Source organism: Eschrichtius robustus, chromosome X (genome assembly GCF_028021215.1).
Source record: "Eschrichtius robustus isolate mEscRob2 chromosome X, mEscRob2.pri, whole genome shotgun sequence".
Lineage (NCBI taxonomy): Eukaryota > Metazoa > Chordata > Mammalia > Artiodactyla > Eschrichtiidae > Eschrichtius > Eschrichtius robustus.
In genome coordinates this window covers 104971805-104996027 of record NC_090845.1, presented here as the reverse complement: position 1 = coordinate 104996027, position 24223 = coordinate 104971805, and the positions used below count along the sequence as shown (strand labels likewise).

The 24223-nt window shown below is 40.1% G+C and overlaps 1 long non-coding RNA gene across 3 annotated transcripts in view; it reads right to left on the bottom strand.

Annotated features, from left to right (window-relative positions):
* Nucleotides 1–9404: 9404 nt before the first annotated feature.
* The window catches only part of LOC137756927 (uncharacterized), a 69676-nt gene continuing 54857 nt past the window's right edge, over nucleotides 9405–24223 (bottom strand). For 2 of the 3 annotated variants that reach the window (XR_011072276.1, XR_011072277.1), the window contains exon 8: nucleotides 9405–9742. This is a non-coding gene — a long non-coding RNA (uncharacterized lncRNA). Of the gene's footprint in view, nucleotides 9743–21678; nucleotides 21997–24223 lie in introns of those variants that run through there. The other variant, XR_011072278.1, reaches the window with a different exon arrangement.

Below are 24223 nucleotides of genomic sequence, written 5' to 3'. Positions count from 1 at the left end.
TTTTCTTTTTTTTATAAATTTATTTATTTATTTTGGCTGTGTTGGGTCTTCGTTTCTGTGCGAGGGCTTTCTCTAGTTGCAGCGAGCGGGGACCACTCTTCATCGCGGTGCGCAGGCCTCTCACTACCGCGGCCTCTCTTGTTGCAGAGCACAGGCTCCATACGCGCAGGCTCAGTAGTTGTGGCTCACGGGCCCAGTTGCTCCGCGGCATGTGGGATCTTCCCAGACCAGGGCTCGAACCCGTGTCCCCTGCATTGGCAGGCAGATTCTCAACCACTGCGCCACCAGGGAAGCCCAATCCTTTGTATTTCTGCAGTGTCAGTTGTGATTTCCCCTTTTTCATTTCTAACTTTAATGATTTGCATCCTCTCCCTTTTTTTCTTGATGATTTAAACATTCACCATTCATTCAACAGGCTCCGCTGGAAACATAATGATGAGTAAGACAGTCCTGCAGAACTGAGTGGGAGAAACCAACAAGGCAAAAGGCCATTTCAATCAGGGTGATGAGTGCTAAGATGTCAGAAGCATGGGATGCTGGGGCACACTGAGGAGGAGGAGGTCAGACTCGGGGAGCACTTCCCCTACAGGATTACAGGGTTAGGGGAGGATGGGGTGTGGGAAGGGGCTGAGTGTTCTGGCTAGAGGAAAAAGCTACTGCAAAGGCTGGAGGTGAGAGAGGCTGGCTCATTGGGGAACAGCTACTAGTTTATTATGGCTGGAACTTAAGAGAGAAGAGCAGAGTGAGATAAGCCTGGAGAGGCAGACAGGTGCCAGACCATGAAGGGCCTTGTACACCAGGGCAAGGGTTTTGATCTTATCCTGACAGTAATGAGAAGCTATTGAAGGGTTTTAAGCAGACTCGCCATGTAACCGGCTTTGCCTTCTAGAAAGATCTCTTTGGATCAGTGTGTAGAGTGGAATGAAAAGGACACAGCCTGGGGCAGACGAGGTAGAAAGATGAACTAAAGAAGGAACCATGAGGACAGAGAGAAGTGGAGGGTTCAAGAGACATTTAGGATAAAATGGAGCAGATATGGGGACTGATCGGATGACCTCAGTTGACTATTTGGGAATAACTCAGGTATTAGCATCATTCCTTCATTTGAGATGAGCCACAGAGGCTGAAGAAGGTTAAATGATTTGTACAAGGTCCCAGAGCCGGGAAGAATCTGATCAGGACTCTGTCTTTCCACCCTGACATCTCCTGTTCACTCCTCCCAAATATGCTGTTAGCTGAGTTCCTAGATCTTTATGTGTAAATCCCCTTTCAGGAATTCAAATCCTGTTTCTCCATTGACTGCTTTGCAGCATGTAAAGGTGTGAAGCCTTAGTTTATCTGAGTTTTTAATTGGTTGTCAATGTCCTAAGGCTTCACACCTTTGAGCTTCAAGATATTCTTTTCCTTCCATTCCACTTAGTGGTTTTTTTTTCTGCACAAATCTTTTATTTATCTATTTTTTAAAACATTTTTATTGGAGTATAATTGCTTTACACTGGTGTGTTAGTTTCTGCTGTATAACAAAGTGAATCAGCTATACATACACATATATCCCCATACCTCCTCCCTCTTGCGTCTCCCTCCCACCCTCCCTATCCCGCCCCTCTAGGTGGTCACAAAGCACGGAGCTGATCTCCCTGTGCTATGCGGCTGCTTCCCACTAGCTATCTATTTTACGTTTGGTAGTGTATATATGTCCATGCCACTCTCTCACTTCGTCCCAGCTTACCCTTCCCCCTCCACTTAGTGTTTAAACAGCAATCTGGAAGCAAACCTTTCCATCCCAGGGAGGCTCAAATGAAGAGTCCGGGCCTCAGAAAGAGTGAGCCCAAGTCCTAGGCTTGGCCACTAATTAGCTGTGCGATAGAATGAGTCACTTTCTACAAACTCCTATCTGAAAACTCAGGGGAAGAGAACGAACAAATGCATAGTCACTCAGATTCAACAACTTTAGAATCTCTTAAAATAAGTATACCTTCAAATTGTGAAAAGCCACTCTCTCATGAATCTGTTTGGTAAAGTGAGTTTCTGACCCCATATGACACTCATAGATATTAGGGATTTTCCCTGAAACTCCACTGTTCGCTCACCAGGGAGTATGGCCCTGCTCTGTAGTTGCTGAGCGTGGTGTTATCAGACTTAAAACTGCAGACCAAGATGCATGGGTATGTTTGGTTTTCTCTCAGACACTTGTACTGCTAAGACTTTTTTTTTTTTGGTGGGGGGAGGTGCGATTCTCTGTTATAAAACCAGCAGGAAGAGGGAAAATGAATGAAGAAGGTGAATTTACAGTTTATGGAAAAAGCCCACCATGCACTATGCCTATCCTGAGGCATGGAGGACACGGTAAAGGAGCAGTGTCTGTGAGTGGCAGGGCCCTGCACCCCGACCGTGAGATGACAAAATTATTCTTGCTTCAAACCCCACAAGCTAGGGGAGCCTGTGAGTGAAAAGGGGCCTTTGTCGGTGCCAACTCAGCCAGGCCCAGGATCCGGCAGGCCTGCAGCTCCTGCTCAACAGGAGGGATGGAGCCCTGACACTCCACCCCACTCCCAGGGGCTGGGCTCCGGGTCACAGGCCTGTGCAGTGACCCCCTTGGGATGTGCAAGCAAGATCAAGTCCTGAGACCCCGGCACTCATGCCGGCCCCCTGCCCCTCCCGTGGCTTCCACGAACAGCAGGAGGTGCTGGGCCTGAGACCCTGTGCTCTTCACCCCAGGGCTTTTGGCTCCTGTAGGCAGGTGGCACCCCTGTGTGGGTGCTTCTCTTCGGTGAGCACCCACAGCCCGGTCTGGCTGTGACAGGGCAGTCTCGGAGGCCAGGGACAGGACAAGTCACTCCCTGTGTGTGTGGGGGCGGGGCCTCACCTGGGGGCGCAGTCCCTCCTTGTATCCGCCATCACAGCACCACAAGCATCACACGCGGCCGTGGGAGCGGAAACCTCCCAGGAGGCCCTGCAGAGGAGCCAAAGAGACAGGAAGAGGATGGGAAGGCCCTCTGTAGACAGGCCCTGGGCAGGTAGAAGAGAAGCACCACTGATGGTGAGAAGAGCGATTCCAAAGCCCTCGTGATTCAGTCAACAAACACCTACCTGTGCAGACGCCATGGGGGTCACAAACTTGAAGAAGATTTGGACTGTCCCCCTAAAGGGCCTGTGCTTTTCTAGGGGAGCCAATGTCCACACATCTCAGTGCAACCAGGAGAGCCTGTGGGGGGGACAGGGGCAGCAGATGCAGAAGAGAAGGCTTCCCGGAGGCGGCGAGTTGGGGGCCGGGCTGTAAAGGAGAGCTCTGGACTGGTCTTCAGGGAGTGTGCCCTGCCATGCCCGGCAGGAAGTGAAAACCTCTTCCAGCTGTTGTGGCCTTGGGTCCTTCCCCCGTCCCCCCTGACCCTGATGATGGATCTGCAAAGGGAAAAGACGTGGCCATTTCTGTTGACTAACAGGGTGTAGGGTGGGGAAAGAGAGCACCTTTCCTTAAGGAAATCTGTTAGCATTGTCCAAGTGTCTTCCCCTCTAGACCATGAACTAGGGCAAGCCACGAGTCTTGGGCACCTGTCAATCCCCAGCCCCTAACACAACTCCCAGTATATAGTAGGTGCTCAGTACATGCTCAGTGAATGATTGCATAGCTAGGGTCTGGAACATTTGTCCTGTAATTTCAAGTGGACAACCCAGCTTTTTCATGACCTGAGAAGACACTTGTTTTCCTATTAAAAAAAAGCTGTCTGCCTGGGAGCATTTGATTTTGCTGTAGGCAAAGGAGCTGACCTGTTAGTCACCCTTTTCACCACAGGACTTCCATCAAATCCCCCAGGTCTGCCCTCAGGCTAGGACAACTTCCTCTTTCTTTCCCCACCCCAAGACAGGCTTTTCTTATAGCCAAGGACCCTCTGAGGCCTCAGGTGCACTTTAACACACACCCTGTGAAGACAACATCCTGCCTTTACTGCCCTCACTCAGTCAGGGGATGCTGCCATCTTTTGAAACTCAAGTTGGAAGCCTTTCCTGAGAAAAGCCTGCACACTGTGACCCCTCCTGCCTCTCTTGGCTGCACAGTTGAGTGAGTCATTCATTATATTATAGGTAAACATGCTTGAGTCATAGAGATGTTTCATGTGCAGCCTTTTCTCCCAAATAGATGGTGAGCTTCTTGTTGCCAGAGATGGTAGCACCTGCTTTTCTGTCCCCAGAAATGTCTCCCAAAAGGTAATGCACACAGGTGTGCAGTAAACACTTGCGGATTGAGGAGAAGGCAGAGAACTGATCTGGACCTTTCAGGGATCCTCAAGCCCCAGACATTCACTTTGTCTATGACTGGTTAACTAACCTTCAGCTCTCAAGTTGCCCCAGAACCTGGATAGGCAAGAAGCAATCCTGTTTCAACTTCGGACTACAGATCAGGAAATCCTGGTTATAGACCTGACTCTGCCACTAACTAGCATGAACTTTGGTAAGCCAGTTAGCTGCTTTTGGCCTCAGTTTGCGCAATTAAAAAAATAGGGAAACTGCTACTTCTGGCTAAGATGATGTGGTAGAAATTGTATGTACCCTCCTGCATGAAACAACCAAAAAAAAAAAGCCAGACAATATGAAGCAACAATTTTCAAGACACTATATATTAGGCAACAAAGGACAGTGATCCCAGAGAGATGGAAAGCAAACAAGATGAGCCCTATGAATGACCAGCTTATTTGTAAAACAGCTTTATTGAGATATAATTCATATACCATACACATTATAATAATTATAATTCATATTCATCCATTTAAAGTGTACAATTCAATGGTTTTTAGTATATTCACAGACATGTGTGACCATCACCAATTTCAGAACGCTTTCATCACCTCAGAAAGAAATCCTATACCCTTTAGTTTTCTATTCCCTATTCCCTCCAGCCCTGAGCCACTATTAATCTACTTTCTGTCTATAGATTTCTTTATTCTGGACATTTCAAATAAATGGAATCTTATAATATGTGGTCTTTTGTAACTGGCTTCTTTGACTCAGTATAATGTTTTCCAAGATGAATCCACGTTGTATCATGTATCAGTAAGCACTTTGCTCCTTTTATGGCCAAATAATATTCCATTGTATGGATATAGCACATTGTATTTATACATTCATCAGTTGATGGACATTTGGGTTGTTTTCACCTTTTGGTTATTATGAATAATGCTGCTATAACAAGTTTTTTTTTTTGTGGACATATATTTTCCTTTCTCTTGGAAGGAAGATATTCTTCAATTCTTGGAAGAGAATTGTTGGATTATATAGTAACTCTATGTTTAAACTTTTCAGGAACTACCAGACTGTTTTCCAAAGTGGCATTTTACATACCCACCAACAATGTACAAGAGTTCTGATCTCTCCACATCCTCGTCAATACTTGCTAGTATCTGGCTTTTTTATTATAGCCATCCGAGTGGGTATGAAGTGGTATGAAGTTCACTGTGGTTTTGATTTGCATTTCCCTGATGACGTTGAGCAACTTTTCATGTGCTTATTGGCCATTTTGTATATCTTCCTTGGGGAAATAATCATTTCATATCCTTTGCCCATTTTTTATTTGGGTTATTTATGTTTTTATTATCAAGTTGTAAAAATTCTTTATATAGTCTAGATACAGTCCCCTCATCAGATTAATGATTTGCAAATATTTTCTCCCATCCTGTGAGCTGTCTTTGCACTTTCATGAATGTCCTTTGAAGCACAAAAGTTTTTTATTTTGATGAGGTCCAATTTATCTATTTTTCTCTTTTGTTTTTCATCCTTTTGGTGCAATAAATAAGAATCCTTTGCCAAATCTGAGGTCGTGAAGATTTACCCCTATGTTTTCTTACAAGAGTTTTATAGTTTTAGCTCTTATATTTAAGTTTTTGATCAATTTAAAGTTGATTTTTGTATATGGTGTGGGGCATGGTCCAACTTCATTCTTTTACATGTGGTTACCCAGTCATTTCAGCATTATTTTTTGAAATAACTATTCTTTCACCATTGAATGAACTTGGCACTCTTGTCAAAAATCAGTTGACCACAGACACATGGGTTTATTTCTGGAGTCTCAATTTTATTCCATTGATTTATATGTCTATCTCTATGCCATTTCCACACTATCTTGATTATCATTGCTTTGTAGTAAATTTTGAAATTGGGAAGTGGGAATCCTCCTACTTTGTTCTTCTTTTTCAAGATTGCTTTGGCTATTCTGGGTCACTTACAATTCCATATGAATTTTACAATCAGCTTGCCATTTTCTAAAGAGAAGCCAGCTGAGATTCTTATAGGGATTGCATCAAATCATAGATCAATTTGGGAAGTATTACCATCTTAACAATATTAAGTCTTCCAATCCATGAGCATGGAATGTGTTCCCATTTATTTAGATCATTAATTTCTTTCAACAGTGTCTTATAACTTTCAGAGTATAAGTTTTACACTCCTTCACTTAGCTTTATTCCCAAGTATTTTATTCTTTTTGATGCTACTGTAAATGGAATTGTTCTTGTAATCTTGGATTGTTCATTGTAAGTATACAGATACACAATTGATTATTGTATATTGATCCTGTATTCTGCAACCTTGCTGAACTTTTTAATTAGCTATAATAGGTGTTTTGTTTTCTTTGTGGATTCCTCGAGATTTTCTACATACAAGATCATGTCATCTGCAAATAGAGATAATTTTACTTTTCACTTTCCAGTATGGATGTCTTTCATTTCTTTCTGTGGCCTAGTTGCCCTGGATAGAACTCCAATAAAATGTTGAGCTGCAGACATTGTTTTGTTCCTAATTTTAAGGGTATAAAGCATCTATGCTTTCACCATTAAGTATGATGTTAGCTGTGGGTTTTTCATAGAAGTCCTTTGTTGAGGAAGTTCTCCTCCATCCCTAGTTTGTTGAGTGTTTCTGTCATGAAAGGTTGTTGGATTTTGTCAAATGCTTTTTTGCATCTATTGAGATGATCATGTGATTTTGTTTTTCATTCAATTATTATGATGTATTACATTAACTTACTTTCAGATGTTAAACAAACTGCGTATTCCTAGGATAAATCCCACTTCTCATTGTGCATAATTCTTTTTATATGTTGTTGGATTCAGTTTGCTAAGGATTTTTGCACCTATGTTCATAAGAGATAATAATCTGTAGTTTTCTTTCCTTGTGATGTCTTTGGTTTTGGTATGAGGGTAATATTGGCCCCATAGGAGGAACTGGGAAGTGTTCCAGCCTCTTCTATTTTTGGAAGAGTTGGTGAAGAGTTAGTATTAGTTCTTTAAATGTTTGTTAGAATTCAGTGGTGAACTGTCTGGGCCTGGGGTTTTCTTTGTGGGCAGTTTTTTTAAAATTACTAATCCAGGCTTGTCACTTGTTATAGATCTATTCGTACTGTTTTTTTTCTTCTTGAGTCAATTTCAGTAGTTTGTGTCTCTCTAGGAATTTGTCCATTTCATCTAATTTATTGGTATATAATTGTTCATAGAATTCCCCCATAATCCTTTTTACTTCTGTAAAGTCAGTAGTAATATCCCCTCTTTCATTTCTGATTCTAGAAATTTGAGCCTTCTTTTTTTCTTAGTCAATCTAACTAAAGTTTTGTCAAGTTTGTTGATCTTTTCCAAGAACCAGCTTTTGGTTTCATTGATTTTCTTGATTGTTTTTTCTATTATCTAGTCCAATAATTTCCACTCTGATCTTTATCATTTCCTTCTGGCTTGCTTTAGGTTTAGCTTGCCCTTCTTTTCCCAGTGTCTTAAGGTGGAAGATTTGACCCAACTTAGTGCCTTCAGAAAGTTTCCAGGATAGGACATGGGGAAGGGGAGCTGAGGCAGAGCTTGGAAGACTCCCTGGGTTGCGGACACTGATCTCAGAGTTCAGGGAGCCAAGTCAGGTATAGCTTATACATTTTGTCCTGTTTTTTGGTTCGTTAAAGTAAGAGGGTAAATCCAGTCTCTGTTACTTGGTCAAAGCAGAAATTGTGCAAAGTCTTCTTAAGTATCAATAGAAAGCTTTATTTAAATCTCAGAATGGCCTCTCCAAAAAGAAAGAAAGAGAGAATGAGACGATCAAAGGAGGGGTGGGGCAAGCATTTGTGGTGTTGGGCAACAGAGACAAGGCTGGTGCGGTCATCAGGTGGTCGAAGCCATCAGATACACAAGGTTCCAAGTTACAAAAAGAAAATGTACTGTTCTTCTCTCCTTATTGAGATATAGTATATACACACATAAGACTATTTTCTTAGATTTATAAAGTCACTGGTGCAGGTTAATGTTGTATAATTGTTCATTTTCTCTTATTTTATTCTGTAGTTGGGAGGAGTAGAAAGAAAAGGATGGAGGAAAAAAGAAAGAATCTGTTTTTCATTCTTTAGGTTTTTTGTTTTTTAGAAGCCCAGGGGAATTTTATCAACACTGATATCTCTCCAGAGTTCATTCCCCAGAAAGTGATATCCACTGACATCTGACTTTTATCCTACCTTCTACATATATTATTTGTCAGCATTTGTTCAAGTTAAAAATAAAAGTTTACCTTCAGTAAATAAGCTTAAGTATGAACAGATTTCTCTTTGGTAAATAACACCGAGTAAAGTCTTTCCTTACATTATTTGGTTTTGTTTTGGCCCACCTTACCTTTGAAAGCCATCACTTTCTACCACTGGGTAAGCCTATTTTGAATTCCTTTACTGGTATCTAATATAATAAAACAGAAACTAACACACCATTGTAAGGCAATTATACTCCAATAAAGATGTTTAAAAATAAATAAATAAATAAAAATTAAAAAATAAATTTAAATGTCAAGTTGAAACAATTTTCGTAAAGAGAGAGATAGACATCTAGCCTCTGGAATCTTGTTACTAAATATGGGGTCTATGTATCAACAGCATCAGCAACACCTGAAAGCTTTGTAGATATGCAGAATCTCAGGCCCTCCCCGGACCTTCATAGTCACATTTTAACAAGGTTTCCAGCAAATTCCTATGCACGTTAAACTTTTAGATGCATACTGCTCTAAAAAGCACCATTATCAAAGAAAACCCCAGTGACGATCCAGGTTGGCCTAGAGGCCCATGTAATGTTGAAGAGCAAGGCCGAGATTTTGGTTTAGAGAGCCATACGGGAAGAAGCTGGGCTTCACCTAAGGTGGGACCAGGCTTAAGTCACCAGTTTGGGACTACTGCAGGTAAACGGAACAGGACAGAAAGGGTTGGGCTGGGGTGGAGACTAGAACTCACAGAGGCTGAGACGCAGAGAAAGACCCAGAGAGGCAAAGATGGAATGGTGGCGGTGGAAAAACGAATAAGGGAAACTCTAATTCCAGAAGGATACAAATACTATAATATCATTTATATGGCTTTTAAGAACATGTAATACAATTACTATATATATATAGTCATTGTACGTGTGTGTATGTGTGTGTAGGCATACATGGGAGTGATACATATAAATGTAGCATACATATAAAGACATGTATGAGAATGATAGCACATTTAGGATAGTGGTTACCTCTTGGAAGGTGTATTAGTTATTGTGTAGTATAATAAATTACCCCCAGAACTTAGCTGCTTAAAACACACTTTCAGGAATCCAGGCGTGGCTTAGCTGGGTCTTCTGCTTCAGGGCTTCTCGCAAGCCCGCAATCAAGGCGCTGGCCAGGGACACCACCTCATCCGAAGGCTCTACTGGGAAGGATCTGCTTCCAAGTTCAGTCACATGGTTGTTGGCAGGATTCCGTTTTTCGCAGACTGTTGGACAAAGGATTCAGTTCCTCATAAGCTGTTGGCTGCAGGCCTCCTTGAGTCTCTGGCATGTGGGTCTCCCTACAGAGCATCTCGCAACACGGCATCAAACTTCATCAGAGTAAGTAAGAGGGCAAGAGAGAGTGCCAGCAGGATGGAAGTCACAATCTTTTGTAACCTAATCACAGAAGTCCCATCCCAACACCTTTGTCATATTCTATGCATTAGAATCAAGTCACTAAGTCCAACCTAAATAGAGATTTCTCCAAAGAAGACATACAGAAGGCCAAGAGGCACATGAAAAGATGCTCAACATCATTAATTATTAGAGAAATGCAAATCAAAACTACAATGAGGTAACACCTCACACCAGTCAGAATGGCCATCATCAAAAAGTCTATAAATAATAAATGCTGGAGAAGGTGTGGAGAAAAGGGAACCCTCCTACGCTATTGGTGGGAATGTAAACTGGTACAGCCACTATGGAAAACAGTCTGGAGGTTCCTTAAAAAACTAAAAATAGAGTTACCATATGACCCAGCTATCCCACTCCTGGGCATACATCTGGAAAAGAGCAAAACTCTAATTCGAAAAGATACATGCATGCCTATGTTTATAGCAGCACTATTCACAATAGCAAAGACATGGACACCTAAGTGTTCATCGACAGATGAATGGATAAAAAAGATGTGGCATATATGTGTATACACACACACACACACACACACGCACACACACATATACAATGGAATATTACTCAGTTGTAAGAAAGAATGAAATACTGCCATTTGCAGCAACATGGATGGACCTAGAGATTATCATACTAAGTGAAAGAAGTCAGGCAGAAAAAGACAAATATTATATAATATCACTTATTTGTGGAATCTAAAAAATTAATACAAATCAACTTATTTACAAAACAGAAACAGACTCAAAGACATAGAAAACAAACCTATGGTTACCAAAGGGGAAAGGGGAGGGGGAGGGATAAATTAGGAGTATGGGATTAGCAGATACACATCACTGTATATAAAATAGACAAACAACAAGGATTTACTGTATAGCACAGGGAACTATATTAAATATCTTGTAATAACCTATAATGGAAAAGAATCTGAAGCTGTACACCTAAAACTAACACAATATTGTAGATCAACTATAGTTAAATAAATGAAATTTTTTTTAAAAAAAGAAGTGCACCAGGGATTATAGTAGCTGTAGTGGTGAAAAATTCATTTTCACAACCCTTAGGAAGTTCCAGGTGAGGTTGGAAACTCTCAGCATTATTAGTGTCCAATAAGGGTGTTAATCATACACATGCTCAGAACGCAGATTTTCTTCCCAACATCAATACACTTTATGATTGCTCTACTCATGATCCCTGTAACAGAATAAAATCCTTCACTTTAGGACCAACTGTTAATAGCCTTTGGGGCAAAATGAAGATGACAGCTGTGTGCTCGTTCTGTACAACTCGGAATGGTTATCTTGCCCATAAGCAGGAAATTCAGTTCAACTAAGCAAACCTGGAACAAATGCCAAGTATAGCACTCGGCTCCAGTTACCACTGCCGTATTCTCTCTCCCTTTCTTAAGAAAACACGTCTGTGGCTCCATCACAGGTCTCTTAAGAATTGGCACCTCTTGCTTGCCCCTTGGGCCCAGAAGCACAGAACATGCCATGGTGGAAAGGTTGCAGGCTCATGCTGTTTCTCTTTGCAATTACTTTAATTCCCCAAAATAATCCCTTGACTTTCAACTTCTCAGAAGGGAAACTGAAAAGATGAGGAGAGGGCAGAAACACATATAACCACCTTGTCTCACATTATGCTTATTACCTCAAGCCCATTTTGTTCACAAAGTGAAGCTTTTGCAGAATTCATAAAGGAGGGCCTTAAACAGACTCTGAAAGAGTTTTAAAGTACTTCTTAAAAATTACCCGAAATAGGATTTACCAAATGTTCAAAAGTAATTATGATGAATCACAATCGTAAAGAAACAGTTTTCTGTCTTTATTACAAAGTTATTTTTAAAGTGTTTCTTCATGAATCATACAAAATAACTGATTGCAACATAAATTGTCATTTTTATAACTATTTCTGAAAGAGGGAAACTCTGGTTTAAAAAAAGGCAACCAATATTTTAATTGAAAAAACTAATTTCTGCACAGTAAAAGAAATGATACAGTAATGAAACAATGCATCCCCAAGTGTAAATTATACCATTATTTAATGTTACTATTCTTAAATATTGGTGCAATTCTAATCCATAGTAAACCTCTAAACTCTCTTGGTAAAATGGCAAATCCTTCCAGATTATTCCATTCTTTCAGGATCAGAGCAACACTGTATCTTAGTTTTTGAAACTGGAACCAATTTTTTTTTAAACAGAGAGACATATTGATGATCGAGTCTATGAATTCTCTGTCCAGACGGATTCCTATTCGGAGTGAAGTAAGGAGCACTGAATACTTTCAAAGGAACTGACACCGCATACCATTCCTTTGTTTTTTAAAAAAATGGAAGTATTTTAGTAAAAAAGTGTGATCTCTACTCTCAGGTCCTTCTGTTCTCATCACTACCATGAACATCAATATCTGGTCGTACTGACACTTCTATTCTCAGGACACAATGTTCTGAATGGAGTGGAGGGCATTTGGTGCTTATAGAGCTGTACTGAGATGCTCTCGATACTAGACCCTTCCCCATGTCAGCTGTTCCTGCCATCATGACAGTTGGCATTTCTGAGAGCACCCATCAAGTCGTATGATAACATAAATTACATGTCTGTATTTCCCATTATACTGTGAACTTCCTGAGGGAAGGGATAGGTCTTTTTAAAAAAAGTATTATCTTTAGTATTTTCTAATACAGTGCCTCAAACATTGTTATGATCATAAAGATAACAATGATAATAACAACTCTTAGTGAGCACTTACTATGTACCGGGCCCTATATTCTAAGCACTTGATGTGATTAACTCAACTAATCCTCACAGTGACTCTATGTGGGAGGTACTATCCCCATTTTACAGATGAGGAAACAACAGGTTGAGTAACTTGTCCAAGACGATACAGCTAACTTAGCTGCAGAGGCAGGATTGGAACCCAAGCAGTCCAGCTCCAGAGTAATGCTCTTAACCTCGAAACGCCATGCTCTGCTCCCTGGAGTAGGTGTTCGATAATTTTCAGGACAAATATTTGTTTGATTTTTCTCTAAACACATATTCCAACTTAAACATATAAAGGAACACAGTCTTTCAAAGATATTGCCCTGGGAAGCTTCTATTGGTCAAAACCTTTTGCAATTCCTTCTTTGGAATTGTTTTCAGAGCCAGTTTATGAATCGCAGAAGAAAAGTAGTCAATACATTGTGATCACAGCTCATTTTTAAATAGACAGTGTTATTCAGTTTGATGAATACCTGATTTGCCCAACATGTTTCCGAATAACATCTGTTTGCCAAAAATCACATTCTCCAGTAAAAGAAGAAAGATTTGCTATCGTTGAAGATGGTCCAAAAATCTGACGCAGAGACTTTTTTCAGTTAACAAATATTTACTGAGCAACTGCTTGGCCCCAGGGATACAAAGTCAAACAAGACATCTTCCCTACCTTCAGATAAGGGAGACATACAATCCAGTGTGATAAGTGCTTTGATAGATGTAAGCACAGGACACTCAGGGAGCCCAGAAGAAGAGCATCAAACCCAGACTTGAGGGTGAGGGCCGGCTCCCTGAAGGAGGAGGTGAGGTCTAATTTTAGTCCCAAAAGACAAGTAGTTGTGGCCACACCAATAGAACAAGGGCTCGGACTCTCAAGATGGCTACACTAGCTGGGAGATTATGTCTTCGGACGGGTACACCCTCTCAGGTTTATTTTTAGAAGATAACAATCCTATTACTTTAAGTTCACACCTGGTACTCAAGTTGGTTTTGCTTTTAAATGAAACCTGGAAACATGTGTGGATGGTAGTTTGAAAGTTGCCTAATTTTAAATGTTTGAGTGTTGTTTGCTTTTGTTAGTGAGCCATTTACAGTTCTTCAAGCTTCCCTGAAGAATTCTGCTGATGGAGTAAACAGAAAACAAACCGATATCTAAGGAAGTCCCTGTTATCATAATCTATTTGTATATAGTGGGCGCATGATGATGATTTGTTTAACAAACAAAGGAAGGAGTAAATCCTTAATACTGATTCTCCCTAACTGAAACAAAATAGTTTGTTTCCTTTATTTCCTATGAGCCAAGATAGGACAGGATAACCCACACATGGAAAGAAATGGATGCTCTGGCAGAAGCTTATACTTTTCTCAATATATCAACTTGGAAAACAGGAACTTTGAACAATGAGCAGTGGGAGACACGGTGATCCAAGAAGGGCTTGCTCTATTTTTGTGGCTTACCTGCCCTTAAAAACCAAACTACCCCAGGATCACACAAAACTGTTCTCAGAGAGGGGAAAGGGGGCTTGGGAGGTGGGTAAGTACTGTCCACCATGGGTGGGCTCGGTGCTTGGAGGTGATGAGAGAGGGAGGAGAGTGCTGTGGATACCCTAGTTGCATGCTGAGGCAAGAGTCTGAAGGCTCTCTTCTCTGTAATCTTCATCCACTAGGTGGCCTGACCCTAACTCTGTGGAATCGTTAAAGAAAGCAAGACAGGACACATAATGAGGAAGCTCAGATGAGGCATGGGATGCTGCCTGTGAAGAACAGGCCTTGCTGGGATTTGAGAGTGAAACAATCACGAGTAGGAGGACACACCGGGCACTCAGGAGACAGCAACACGTGGTGGGCAAAGGGCACCAAAGACAAACTCGATCTGCTTCACAAGTCTGTCTAGAGCTGGGCCGAGTGAGCTCAAAACGTAAGGGGCAAGAGATGGTAGGAAGGAAAAGGTGTCCGCCCACCTATCATTTATTTACTCATTTAGCACATGAGATGTTTAAAGAACTGTGAGAGACAGCTGAAGGAGCTACAGAAAAGAAAGTAATACAGTTCCTGCCCGCAAGCAGCCTGTAATCCCAAGGGAATCCAAGGCTGTGCAGAACTTATGCCTTGTTCCTAAGATATAGAACAGTGAGAGAAATGGGAAAATGTCCTTCTCTAGACTCGCCACACCTTCTCCCCAGCACTACTACAATCCCTGGGGGCAGAAGGTTAGATCAGTCTTCTCTGGAAAGTTCCCTCTCAGTCTTACAACTCTACTTCTTCTAAGAGGCTGCAGAATCAGCATTTGTTTCATTTCGTTTTGTTTTTTTGGCCACACCGCACGTATTGCAGGATCTTAGTTCTCTGACCAGGGATTGAACCTGCGCCCTTGGCAGTGAAAGTGCGGAGTCCTAACCACTGGACCGCCAGGGAATTCCCAGAATCAGCGTTTTCAAGCATGGCCTAGGAATCCTCTAGATTTTACAAAGAATGCAGGAATATTCTTTCAAAAGATTTCCCTATGTGTTTCTAGTTCATTGGAAAATAAAAAGTTAAATTTATATTCAATTTTTCAATAACTTACTGTGGTGGTTAACTTATGTGTCAACTTGACTGGGCTAAGGGGTGCCCAGATTAAACATCGTTTCTGGGTGTGTCTATGAGGGTGTTTCCGGATGAGATGAGCATTTGAATTGGTGGACTCACTAAAGTAGACTGCCCTCCCCAATGTGGGCATCATCCAATCCATTGAGGACCTGAATAGAACACAAGGTGGAAGGAAGAATTCACCCGTTTTGCTTCTTGTCTGCCTGAATGAGCTGGGACATTGATCTTCTGCCCTTGTACTGAGATTTTACACCATTGGCTTACCTGGTTGTCAGGCCTCCGGACTTGGACTGGAATTCATCCATTCTCTAAGAATTATACCACTGGCTTTCCTGTGTCTCCAGTTTGCAGATGGCTGATCTTGGGACTTCTCACTTCCGTAATATTGTGAACCAATTCCTCATTATATATATTATACACACACACATATCTATCTATCTATCTATCTATCTATCTATCTATCTATCTATCTATCTATCTATCTATCCTACTGGCTCTGTTTCTCTGGAGTACCCTGACTAATACATTTACTTATTGTATAAAGTAGTGTTATTCAAACTTTTTTTTCTTATTAGGAGTTGAATTCATTTTGCAAACAAAGTTCACAGAGAATATCCACACATAAAACATAAAACAGAACAATTCTGACTAAGGTAGGTGAGGTCCAAAGCTTCCACTTCACAGCTCTTTCATCCATTACTGATAATAACTCTCAGCAAACTAGGAACAGAAGGGAACTTCATCAACCTGATAAAGAGCATCTATGAAGAACCTATACTTAACATCATACTTATTGGTGAAAGACTGAGTGCTTTCCCTATAAGAAGATCAGTAATAAATCAAGATGTCCATTCTCACTCTTTATATTCAGCACGGTACTAGAGGTTCTGGCCAAAGCATTTGGTCAAGAAAAGATGTGCAAAACCTGTATGCTGAAAACTATAAAGCTTTGCTGGGAGAAATTAAAGAAAATCTAAATAGTGATATTTATACCTTATTCATGGGTCAGAAGACTCAATATTGTTGAGATAACAATTCTTCCCAAATTGATTTACAGATTCAATATAATTCCTTTCAAATTCCCAGCAGGAATTTTTATAGAAAATCACAAGCTGATTCTAAAATTCATATGTAAATACAAATGACCTAGAATTGTCAAAGCAACTTTGAGAAAAGAACACATTTGGAAGGTTAACACTACCTGATTTTAAGATGTATTATAGGAAATTCCCTGGCAGTCCAGTGGTTAGGACTTGGCACTTTCACTGCCGGGCCCGAGTTCAATCCCTGATCAGGGAACTAAGATCCTGCAAGCCATGTGCGCGGTGCAGCCAAAAAAAAAAAAAAAAAAAGTATTATAAAGCTACACTATAATCAAGACAGTGTGGGATTGATGTCCAAACAGAAAAATATATTAATGGAAGAGAACAGAGAGCCCAGAAATATACTCACACAAATATAGACAACTGATTTTTTTTTTACAAAGGTGTAAAGGCAGTTCATTAGAAAAAGAATAACCTTTTCAATAAATGGTCCTGGAAATACTAGATGTTCATATGCAAAAAATAACTTGGATTAATACCTTGTACCATACACAAAATGGATCACAGTATTAAATATAAAAACTAAAACTGCAAAATTTCTTGAAGAAAATTTAGGAGAAAAATCTCATGACCTTGGGTTAGGCAATGATTTCTTAGATATGACACCAAAAGCATAAGCCATTAAAAACAAATTGATAAGTTAGACTTCACAAAAATTAAAAACGTTTGTTCTTTGAAAAACGCTGTTAAGATAATGAGAATGACAATTCATAGACTGGAAGAAAATGTTTGCAAAGCATATATCTGATAAAGGATTTGTATCCAGAATATATAAAATACTCTAAAAACTCAAAAATAAGAAAATAGTCAACCCAATCAATATAAAATGGGCCAAAGATTTGAATAGACACTTCACCAAAGAAGATATACAGATGGCCAATAAGCACATGAAAAGAGTTTCAACATCACTGATCGTTAGGTAAATGCAAGCTAAAACCAAAATGAAATAACACTACACATCAATTTGAATGGGTAAAATTAAAAAGAATCGCCATACCAAGTGTTGCTGAGGATGCCAATAAACTGGAACTCTATCACATGGCTGGTGGTAATATAAATGGTACCACTTTGTAAAACAGTTTGGTAGTTTTTAAAAAAGTTTAACATACACCTATGAAATGATTCAGCCACTCCTCTCATAGATACTTACCCAAGAGAAAAGAAAACATTATCCATAGAAAGTCTTGTACACAAATGTTCATAAAAGCTTTATTTGCAATAGCTAAAAACTGGAAATCCAAACATCCATCAACAGGTGTATGGGTAAACAATTAGTTGTATATATACCCACACAGTGAAATATTACTCAGCAAAAAAAAAAAAAGGAATGAACTATTGATATATGCAACAACATGGGTGAATCTCAAAATAATTATGCTCAACAAAGGAAGCTGGAAAAAAGATATATGATTCAATGTATGATTCAAATATAAATTCTAAAAAATGCAAACTAACCTAAAATGACAGAAAACAGATCAGTGATTGCCTGGAGACAGAGGGGAAGGAGGGATTACAGAGGGCACTTGGGAACTTTGCGGTATGTTCATCATCTCGACTGTGCTGATGGTTTCATAGGTGTATACATATGTCAAAACTTAATTGTGTGCTTTGAACATGTGCAGTTTACTGTATGTCAGTTATACCCCAACAAAGCTGTTGAAAAGAATTGACTCACATAAATATACGCACTGATATTTTATAAAGATGAAAAAGCAATTCAGTGGAGCGTGAGGAAAGACTAAGGTCTGACGCCAATGGCCAATAAAAACACAACGAGCCCTTTATGGATTCAGATTATTACTTACATGGAGAATGAAAGGAAGAGTAGCCAAATGTAGCAGCAACCCATGCTCCCTGTCCTACATACCGGAAAGGGGTGACCACAAAACAAAAAGTGCCTCCCATCCTCTTGTGTTCCAAGTGGATCACAAGGAGTTCTGCTAAGACTCAGATACACTGCAGTCAAGCCTTTGCCTATGTGATCAATTTCACCAGACTGCCATGACAGAGCTGTTCCCCTACACAGAAAAGCCGCAGATCCCGAGTCTTGAACAGGCTTCCCTGGGCAAAGTTATTCCACACCTGTAGTTCACTGATAGAGAGAAAGCACATCCTTGTGTGGCTTCAGATGGTTCAGATGACCTCTCTGAACTCTACTGAATGCATATATTTTTCCTATCACTTTTGGTCTGTATCCTTTGATGTAATAAACCTTAGCTGTGAGTAAAGCCTGCTATTGAGTCTTGTGAGTCCATCCAGTGAACCATTGAACCTCGATGGTTATGGGACCCCAGAAACATGGTTATTTTTTTCAACAAATGGTGCTGGTAAAATTGGACATCCATAGGCAAAAGTATAATATAATAAACCTAGACCTAAACCTCATAATTTACATAAAAATTGACTCAAATTGGATCACAGATTTAAATGTAAAATTATAAAATTTTAGAATGAAACATAGCAGAAAATATTCATGACCTAGGGTTAGGTGAAGAATTCTTACACATGACACTAAAAGCACAATACATAAAAGAAAAAAATCAATAAATTGAACTTCCTTAGGATGAAAAAGTTTTGCTCTGTGAAAAACCCTGTTAAGAAGATAAAAAGACAAGCTATGGACTGGGAGAATATATATGCAGATCACATCTCTAACAAAGGATTTGTCTACAGAATATATCAAGAACTCTTAAAACTCAACTGTAAGAAACCAACCACCCAATTTTCTAATGGGAACAGACTTGAACAGACACTTCACCAGAAATGATATACAGATGGCAAATAAATGCATGAAAAGTTGTCCAACATCACTAGTCATTAGGCAAACACAAATAAGAACAATGAGATGAGACTACATCCCTATTCAAATGGTTAAAATTAAACACTGATAACACCAAATGTTGATAGGGATGCCAATAAACTGGATCTCGCTATCACTGTTGGTCCGAATGAAACACGGTACAGCCACTCTGAAAATCATTCTGACAATTAAACATAGAGTTACCTATGACCCAGCAATCACACTCCTGGGCATTTATCCCAGAGAAATGAAAACTTAGGCTCACACAAAAACCTATACTCAAATGCTTACACAGCTTGAAATCTGAAAACAAACCAAATGTCCTTCAACAGGTGAGTGGTCAAACACATTGTGGTGCATCCATACTATGGAATATTATTCAGCAATAAAAAGGAACAAACCACTGATATACCCAACAACTTGGATGGCTCTTAAGGGCATTATGCTGAGTGGAAAAAAGAAAAAGCCAATTTCAAAACGTTACATACTATAGGATGACATTTATATAACATTCTTTTTCTTAAGGAATTATTTATTTTTTAAAATTTTATATTGGAGTATAGTTGATTAACAATGTTGTGATAGTTTCAGGTGTACAGCAAAGTAATTCAGTTATACATATACATGTATCTATTCTTTTTCAAATTCTTATCCCACGTAGGTTGTTACATAATATTGAGCGGAGTTCCCTGTGCTATACAGTAGGTCCTTGTTGGTTATCCACTTTAGATACAGCAGTGTGTACATGTCAATCCCAGACTCCCTAACTATCTCTTCTCCCCACCCTTCCCCCCGGTGACCCTAAGTTCCTTCTCTAAATCTGTGAGTCTGTTTCTGTTTTGTAAGTTCATTTGTATCAATTCTTTTTAGATTCCATTTAGAAGTGATATCATATGATATTTCTCTTTGTCTGACTTACTTCACGCAGTATGACAATCTCTAGGTCCATCCATGTTGCTGCAAGTGGCATTATTTCATTCTTTTTAATGGCTGAGTAATATTCCATTGTATATATGTGCCACATCTTCTTTATCCATTCCTCTGTTGATGGACATTTAGGTTGCTTCCATGTCCTGGCTATTGTAAATAGTGCTGCAATGAACATTGGGGTGCATGTATCTTTTTGAATTATGGTTTTCTCTGGATATACGCCCAGGAGTGGGATTGCAGGATCATATGGTAGCTCTATTTTTAGTTTTTTAAGGAACCTCCATACTGTTCTCCATAGTGGCAGCACCAACTTACATTCCCACCAACAGTGTAGGAGGGTTCCCTTCTCTCCACACCCTCTCCAGCATTTATTGTTTGTGGATTTTTTGATGATAGCCATTTTGACTGGTGTGAGGTGACATCTCATTGTAGTTTTAATTTGCAATTCTCTAATAATTAGCGATGCTGAACGTCTTTTCATGTGCCTCTTGGCCATCTGTATGTCTTCTTTGGAGAAATGTCTATTTAGGTCTTCTGCCCATTTTTTGATTGGGTTGTTTGTTTTGATGCATGAGCTGTTTGTAAATTCTGGAGACTAATCCCTTGTCGGTCACATCATTTGCAAATATTTTCCCCCAATCTGTGGCTTGCCTTTTTGTTTTGGTTATGGTTTCCTTTGCAGTGCAAAAGCTTTTGAGTTTAATTAGGTCCCATTTGTTTATTTTTGTTTTTATTTCCATTACTCTGGGACAAAATTATAGAGATGGAGAACATATAAGTGGTTGCCAGGGGCTCACTGTAGGGGAGGGGAGAAGTAACAATAAAGGGGCAGCATGAGGAATATCCTTTGTAGTGATGGAAGAGTTCTGTCTCTTGATTGTGGTGGTGAAGTGGTTATACAAATCTCTACAAGCAATGAAATGCCATATAATCACAAAGACATACCAAGAAATAAGTGCATATCAAAACTGGGGAAATCTGATTAAGGTCTGTAATCTACTTAATTGTGTTGTGCCAATTAATTTTCTGGTTTTGACAATGACTATAATCACGGAAGATGTCACTAATGGGGGAAGCCGGGTGGTAGGTACATAGAACCTCTCTGTAGTATTTTTTGCAACTTCTTGTGAGTGCACAATTTTTTCCAAATAAAAAGTTACAGATTGATACTCAATTCAGTTATTAGAAAGCTTTTATGTATGTTTGGAACAACGTGAGCTGGTGAATCTATATTTTCAACTGTAAATTTTATGAAATCTAAGGCAGACCAAGTATTTCTGGTGAAATTTATCCTCCAAATTGAAATGTGCTGTAAGTGTAAAATACACACCAGATTTCAAAGACTTCATATCAAAATATCTCAATAGTTTTTACAGTGATCATATGCTAAAATGAAAGATCAGATTGGGTTATACACAATATATCATTAAAATTAATTTTACCATTTCTTTTTACTTTTTTTTAATGTGGCTACTAGAAAATTAAAAACTAGTATTCACATTATATTTCTATGGGATAGTGCTGCTCTAAGGTTTCACAAAGGTAAAAACTGCAGGAAGCAGCTATTACCCTCAGGCAGCAGGGCAGGTGGCGCGGGGGCGGGGGGCAGGGGGAGAGAAGAGGTTGAATTACTAAAACTTGGGAGAGGGGGTCCCTGGAGCTAAACCTCAGACTTCTGAAAAGTGGGCACTTGCCAACTGGTACTGAGACCTCTGAGCTTGGAGGAAGGTCCCTGTGGCGCTGGACCCAGACTTCTGAAGAGGGGGGCACAAGATGGTTGGTGGTGTCTCTCAGCAGACACAATGGGGCTGATTCTTCCAGGTGGTGGAAAAACTGCAACCAGATACAGCTGATGCTATAGGAAGACACTGCTGTTTCCACGGTGACGACGCAAGGCTGTGGTGATACAGGAACCACGACAAGCAGACAGGAAAACCCACGGTAAGCAAACAGGTAGGAGTAAGTCTCTTCCTTCTCCAGCTTTGCTGTCTCCCTCTACTGCCCCCTATTAGCAGAACCTAACATAGAGTCAGACAACAAAGCAGAAATGTGGTTTGTAGTGCCCTACTGCCAGCATCACAAAGCAGGGTCTGGAGATTTTGGAGCTGAGACAAGAAATTAGTAACTGCCACAGTACAACTGCGCCAAAGTCACTTAGCTAGCCTCCAAATATCTGTATTGCCCTTCCATCATGCTTGAGTTGTGGTTGGGAAGTGGCTCTGTAGACAGGAACTACCATTTCTCAGTTCCCTTTGCATCTAGGTGGGGCCTTTCTGACAAACCTTCGCTCACGGAATGTTGGTGGAAGGGGTGTGGGTGACATTCAGGCCAGTCTAAGAAGCGCACATGCCTTCTCTACTCTTTCTCTTTTCCCATCTACTGGCTGGTTGCCAGCATCCAGGGTGACCTTGGATGCCATATGTTGAAAATGACAGAGCTAATGTTACCTTAATGGATACATAATTCTGCAGACACCATGTCTTGGCCCCTAGGTAGAAGGGGGCATAGTATCCTTAGTTGCCATGTGATTGCCAAGGAGGTTTTTAAATCAACCAGCAGGGAGTTCACAAATGCTTATCAAAACTCTACTCCCACATATATGCCATATTTCATATAAGAAGAAATATTCATTTTACCTTTTGAACTTAAAGATTATTTAGCTGGGAAAATGGATACTCTTCTCAAGAGTTTTAGAGAATTTATTCATGCATTATAAATTGGAGAGTACTTAGCATTGACAATGCTTCTGGTATAATATTTCAATTATGTTATAGCACACTGTTAAACTTGTTAAGAAAATCTGTGTGATTTTATGTAAAATACACATTCAGGAGGAGGGGATGAGGATGAATTCTAGCACCTCTCTTCACCAGAAGTGTTTTGTTTTTTAAATGATTCATATGCCAAATTATTAACAAGCGGTCATCTTCAGTCTCCAATTAAAGTCATATGTTAACACACAGATTTGAACTTCCACCAACCCCTTCATTCAACACAGGTGTAAAGGGAATGGCTAAGGGAATGGCCCTTAGGCACCAATGTTATACTGTATAAACTATAATCAGAATTCTCTCAGATATGCAGGCTAGATTCAAGGAGATGAAGGAAGGAGGATTTTTCTGGACTAGTCAAAGAGAACAGTTGCTTTAACACCTTCCATGCATTATAAGAGGAAGCCTGGAACCTCCACAACAGTGTCATAAGATTGCCTTAAATTCCTTTTTAGATTGTTACAAAGTTTAGAATTTCGACCTTCAAATTTTGAGTAGCATGAAGAAACTGGTTAAATATGTTTTTAGAAAGGCAACCAGCAACCTCTCGTGAAATTCATGTTGAGTGTTGGCTAAAGAGGCCAACGGGAATGGAAGGAAGAGCTGTACTAGTGTCTCCACTGGTACATTTTAATAATAGTATCTCAGTAACTTCTATCTGATGGATATTTGTAAGCTTTCACTGAATCCTCCCACCAACTCCGTGTGGTAGTCTGATCATATATCTATCTCTATCTAACTGGCAAGAAAATGGTCTAAAAAAGCTTTACACGAACTGCCCACCATTATGGGACAAATCGGTGGTAGGACCAGGATCAGAGATCACAGCTCTTCACTTCTGGCCCAGTGCACTTTCCTAGAGTGAACATTTCCGATCTCTGTGTTTCTGGAACCTCCGTGGTTTATTTCTGACCATCTGGACAGAAAAAGAGAGGGGAATTCCAGGCTTTGCTCTAAGCATAAAACCGCTAGCCTCGCCTCTAGTTTATTACAGGCGCTGTGTGCTCTGGCTCGTGCCCAACCCCTCTTCCTCAACTCGGGGAAGCCCTTGCCATCGAAATTCTACCAGCCCTTCACCATCCGGCTGGAGACCTTCTCCAGGCAGCCTCTCCTGACCAACCCACACTCCAGTCATTATTCCCTTAGCACTTGAGAATCCAGAACCCTCAGCTAGTTGGACGTTTTTGTGTGTTAGGTGGTGGGGTTCTTCTAAAAAAGAGAAAAATGATAACATAACAATCAGAGGTTTAATCAAACTGCCAGATTATAGGCTATGACCAGGATTAATACTGATGAAATAAAAATTCACATTTTAAGGCAAGTCAAGAAAAATGTAAACATAAAATTTTTCT